Source organism: Archocentrus centrarchus, chromosome 18, assembly GCF_007364275.1.
Source record: "Archocentrus centrarchus isolate MPI-CPG fArcCen1 chromosome 18, fArcCen1, whole genome shotgun sequence".
NCBI classification, from domain to species: Eukaryota; Metazoa; Chordata; class Actinopteri; order Cichliformes; family Cichlidae; genus Archocentrus; species Archocentrus centrarchus.
The window spans coordinates 11,883,155-11,889,030 of NC_044363.1; positions in this window are offsets into that span (position 1 = coordinate 11,883,155).

Sequence of the window (5,876 nt, forward strand, 5' to 3'; positions counted from 1 at the left end):
CAAGATGATACAATGTAACACATCTTTTAACTCTTGGTAAATTTTTTCTTCGTCTTGTGTCAGCCAAACAGCTTTAAACTTGTACCTAACTTAGATACTGGAGCCTAACTGAAAGAGAGATTTTTGGACTTCCACTGTGCAGCAATCAGGAAGCAGACTATTCAAACTGAAGGTGACCTTTAACTCTTTCCCCCACATTTAATGGCCTCCCCTGTACCCTTGATGATGCGTTTTGATAAAGAAGGGGTTTGATGACCATGAGAACAGTTTCTGAGATTTTCCAAGGGTAAGCTGATTACCCTCACTAAATTCTGATCAACAAGTCCTCCAATCCAAACGACAGTATCAGTTGTTTCTGCAGAGGGCAGGCTCCTTCTGATATGCACTTTGTCATTTTGTTCTGGAAACAGGCCTGAAATGTGACAGAAAGAGTCCAGAAAAGAAAAACAAGGGTCACCTCTATAGTAGGTGTCCAAAGGGGATTAGAGTTGATGAAAATAAACAAAATAACACAAAATGAGCAAAGTGTAGCTGCAGAAACAAAGGAAGTGAGGGAAAACTGGAGATCAGACAGGGCAACATGCAGGGGACACAGAAAAAGGGAAAAGGGAAGAACTGAACATTGATGACAGATGGGAAGTTCAACATTACTCACAACACAAAAGAAAACTAACCTTCAAAGTAAAACAGGAAGTAATTCAAAAGACTCAAACATACAGGGAAGAAGATTCACATTTAATGTGGAGAGAGGGACAAGGGGACAGTGGAGGTCAAAGGGATGGAGATGAGGGAACTAAACACATGAGAAATAAAAAAAACTCAAAATAGAAACAGGAGCTAAGTCAGATACTTTTGGCTGCTCCCTTATTTCTCAAGGGATCACCAAAGTGGATGGAAGTGCATTTTTGATTTGGGACCGATTTTAAGCCTGACTCCATCCTCCCATTTCTTCAGGTTTGGGACCAGCCCTATAGCACACAGCCTGAACCTAGGTTTGTGTCTCCTCCTGGTCTAAAATCGGAGATATTACACATGTAATGTGTTAACCACTGAAGCTAAATAAACGCCAAACATTCAAAACTAACACAGAGAGAAAATCTAACTTCAACAGGTCCAGCATTCATCTGCTGTCAGGAGTGTTTCCATTATTTTTTTTGAATGAGGTGGCCTAGGGGCTGTAGGGATATGCACAAATTTATACCTGTGAGGACCTTAACCTCAAGCTGTTAGTATATGTAATATTTACATGGTGGAGTAGAAGCAGAATGCAGCACAATATTGAAATAATTAAACAAAGTACAAAAACATTAAAACTTTACTTCACTGAAGCATGAGAGCAAATGTAGTCACACACACCGACCCTGGTCTTATCTATGCTCTCATCCAATGAGCCTGAGGTCAGTGGCATTGGTGCTGTTGGCAGGGGGCAATCATATTTCAGTTGGGGGCTCGTGCCACCCCATACTTCCCCTCCTGTCTATTGCTACTGCTGTTGTGTAAGCGCTTTGAGTGCTCATATCTGAGTAGAAAAGCGCTATATAAGAACTAGTCCATTTACCATTTACCATTTGCTAGAATGTATGGCCCCAATGATGTACCAGGAACATGTGAATGCTAAGCAGAAGCTCAGGGAACTGGGAACTGTAGGCTCAGTTTCCCAGATATGGATTATGCTTTTTAAAATTAATGAATTAATTTAAAAAAAAAAAAGAAAGAAAGAAAATTCAATAGGAATTTTCAATGAATTGTCTTTTACTCCAGGACTAGGCTTAATCCATATCTGGGAAACCAAAGTTCTGCACAAACTGAAATTGATGTGGAAGTCATGGAAAAATCAGAGGACTGCCACAGAGTTATCAAAAAATATCCTCTCAATAAAGATGTAAAATCTGCATCAAAAACCCATAAATGTCGACCTCATGGTGGCGCAGAAGCGAACATCAAAGCTTTACAACAATGTGCAAGCTATCGCAAGTCAGCTGCTGTAGCCCGCTGTGGTTTCGCTAGTTCCTGTTTTGTGTATACAGTACATGCTGAATGAAGCGTTCCACCACTCAGCAGGGCGACAGCCTTCAGTCACGAGGAGAAACTTTGCTGGTTTGAAAATTTCACATTAAATTTGCAGGAGAAGAAGAACAAAGCATCCACTGATGATGGCAATGACGACAGTTTACCTGCTGATGTGGGTTCTTGGTGAGTGAGTGATTACTTTGAAATGGCATTGTGGCAGGGTGTGCCTCTACCAACATTTCTATAGATTTCAAAAGCAACATTTAGGGAGACATTGATCACTGAAAGCAGACTTAGAAGTTGGAAAGGTTTTTTTTTAATCTAATCTTTATTTTTTCTGTACAACTTCACAGTCTACAGCTTCTAAAGTTCAGCATTTGAGCATGAGCGGATCTTTTTGTGTCTGTGTGTGTGTGTTGGTGCAAATGAAAGAAACTTTGAAAAATGTTTTCAACTCTGATTGTTTCTTTGGCACATTCTCCTCCATTACTTTTCAAAAAGCACAGAAAATAGAACACTGATAACAACCATCAGTAATTAATGATGAATTAAAAGTTATTTTTAATGTTTTTAGATGTTTTTTTAGAAACAAACACTGAAACTACATGAGATATGATATTTATAAGTTTATGTCAGTATGTGGTATAGCTCCAAGGCTTTACATATCAGGACATAATACAAATAATCTGATCCTCAGCAGATCTTAAAATGACTGAAATACATATGACGCCATGTCAGTATTTAACAGAAACTGAGCCCGATCAGAAGCAGTGTGTGAAACATTAAGTCGATCTCAGTTCCCCCAAAGCTGGGAAGCTGCGTAAAATACAGCAAAAACTGAATCTGATGATTTGCAAATTTCATAAATCCATATAAAATAGAAACTGAAAAAGTTCACCATTTTAAGAAAAATATTACATCATTTTGAATTTGATGACAGCAACACGTCTCAAAAAAGCTGGGAGAGCAATAATAGAAGGAGCTGGAGGAAGATTTTGGAACTAATCAGGTTAATTGGCAGCGGGTCAGCAGCATGATTGGATAAAATAAGAGCAAAATCAAATGCACTTTGACTCAGCAGCAACTGTGAGTGCCTGTATAAAAGCAGAGGCTTTGGCAGTTTGCTGGTCTGCAGCATTCAAGTGTGTGTGCATACACAATGACACAATCTTCCCAGGAGTGGACGTCCCAGCAGATTCACCCCAAGCTCAGAGCATCTGTAAAAAAAAAAAAAAAACCCACGCGCAGTTCACAGCAGTACAATTACAACAAGTACGGCTTGTTTTGGCAGGGTTGCTGGGGGAACGCCCCTTCTTACTAAAAAGAACATGGCAGCACAGCTTCAGCAAAGCTGCATCTGAACAAACTACAAAACTTCTGTAACAATGTAATTTGGATGCACAGCACCATGTTTGAAGAAAAGCCCACAGAACATATCAGCACAATGATCTGGGCTTGTTTTGCAGCCACAGGACCATGGAGTTGACCATGAACTCCTCTCTATACCAAAGTATTCTGCAGTCCAGCAGTGAAAGCTTGGCTGAAACTGCGTCATGCAACAGGACAAAGATCCCAAACACAGCAGAACAGCAGAAAAAGAAAAGAATCAAAATGTTGCAACTGTGTAAAATTCAACCTGATTTACGTGCTGCGTCAGGAACCTAAGAGAACTGCGCATAAACGACGGCCCACAAACCTCAATGAACTGAAGCAATGATCTGTAGAAAAGTGGGCCAAAAATCCTCCAGAGTGATGTGAGAGACTGATAAAGTCAGAAAAAAGTGACTTCAAGTTATTGGTGCTAAATGTGGTTCCACAAGCTACCAAAACTGCTTCTGCACTTTGTTTAGTTTGTGCTAAATGATGACACAGCGTAATGTGTCATGAATCGATGTTTATCTGAGGTTGCATGTAAATCATTTTAGATATGTTGTCGTGATGTATAAAGACGCTGCATCGCTGCAACGGCACTGCATCGTGTAAGCTTTCATAAATGATCAGTGATGCTGTTCTCAGTACCGGACTGTCAGAGACGACTGCTTAGTGAAACACAAAAACTGTGCCATTTAGCACCAGCCCTATGAGATGGGTCTGATTGTAACCCAACCTGCAACACTGTGGTGCCTTAAGCAAACTGAACAGATGGCAAAACCAACGTTATATAAAAAAAGAAAAAAGCAGTGACTGAAACAGGATCATAACTGGGATTTCCATGTTCACACCTGCTTCATAGGCAGGGATGTTTCTGCTGATTTTCAGGCTCATATTCGGGTAAGCAGTGAAACTGAAAGTAAGCAGAGTGAAAGCTGATTGGATGATTACTGGACTAAAGCAACGAAGAATAAATTAGCAGCCAAACACCCAGGCAAACAGACAGAGGAGTGAACACACACATCTTTGTCACTCCGAGCCCCCATAGACAGTTTATCAAGTAATTACTGACCAGTTAGTAAACATTTGTACTTCAGTGTTGCGCAGTACATATTTCAGCCCCTCACTAAATCCAGTTTTCATTTTTGCAGTGTTACGGGGGTTCAGTGACCGAACATAACAACCGAGAAAACTTTCACTTTTAACCGTGCGGCCAGCAGACACAAACATGCAACACTGTCAGCAACAATACTGTAAGCGGCACAGGCCTAATCTACGTACGAGATGGTTAAAAGTTTCACCTCCTTTATAAAAAAATTAGACTGACTAATACCGCTGTTGTGTCAGTAAGTTAAATGCAAAGCTTCACCTGTGAGCCACTTAGCTTAAAGAAGTGTGTGACATTTAAAAATGGGAAGTTGAGGTCTGACTCGAGGTTACAGGCTGGACTGTTCCTGTCAGAATAACTTCAGACAAAATATGACTATATTTGGTAGTATAGCTCCGTCATCCACGCTTCCTTCATCCCTCATCCTACTGATACATGTAACATCATATCAGTGGGGGTACCTGAGGACCCCAAGAATAATTTACTATGATTATAACAAAACTTATTTCTCATCAAAACATTAATACATATGCTGAGGAGGTAATGCATTTGGTAGTGTTTGTGTGTGTGTGTGTGTGAGTGTGTGTCATAGATTTGTTTGTAAATATGAAGATGAATTCCAATAAAACTTTGGAGCTCTGACCTCTTCTTCAAGGTCAAATACGGTCAAACTTTTATAAAATGTATTTTGCCTTTAAAACTCTGCTTAAAATGCTACTTCCTTAATTTGTATCATTTAGGAAATGATACTGGTAATGGGGATTCTAAATATCACACAATAGTTTGCATCCAAGTAAATCCCATTTGACCTCTGACCTCACTTTTTCATTTCACATCTGCCTTTTTTTTCCCAAGTTGACCCCAAAATTTGTATCGTTGAGAGAGAGAATGAGCTGCCTGGTTAATATTATATAAAAGCTTTTTAAAGTTTTTCATGTCCAGTTAACTACAAAACAACACCTAGTATCCATGAGCTGCTCCTACATCATGTTTGTGTAACCAAATAAACATCTGTCATGCTATGAGTTTTACTGCACTACAAACTCGTTAGTCCCCTCAGATCGAAGTCTGCAGCGATCCTCTGACATTATCTGACTGTGAGCAACTTCCTATGAGTAGATATCTGGAAGAAAAAAGTACCGGTCCTCTGATTATAACTTGTAGTTTGAATTTTTGTAAAAAAGATTCAAGAAGAACTGCATTCAGATAAAAAAAAAAAGTCTGTAACACTTCTAAACTGTGCTTCACTGGTACTATGATGAGCAGACATTGTCATTAATAAAACAGCACTTACTTCATTAGTGAGGATTTTCTTTTTTAACTTTCATTCAATTATTCTAATTAAACACTTGTGTATTTTCAAAGCAGAGGGTGAATAAGTGGATTG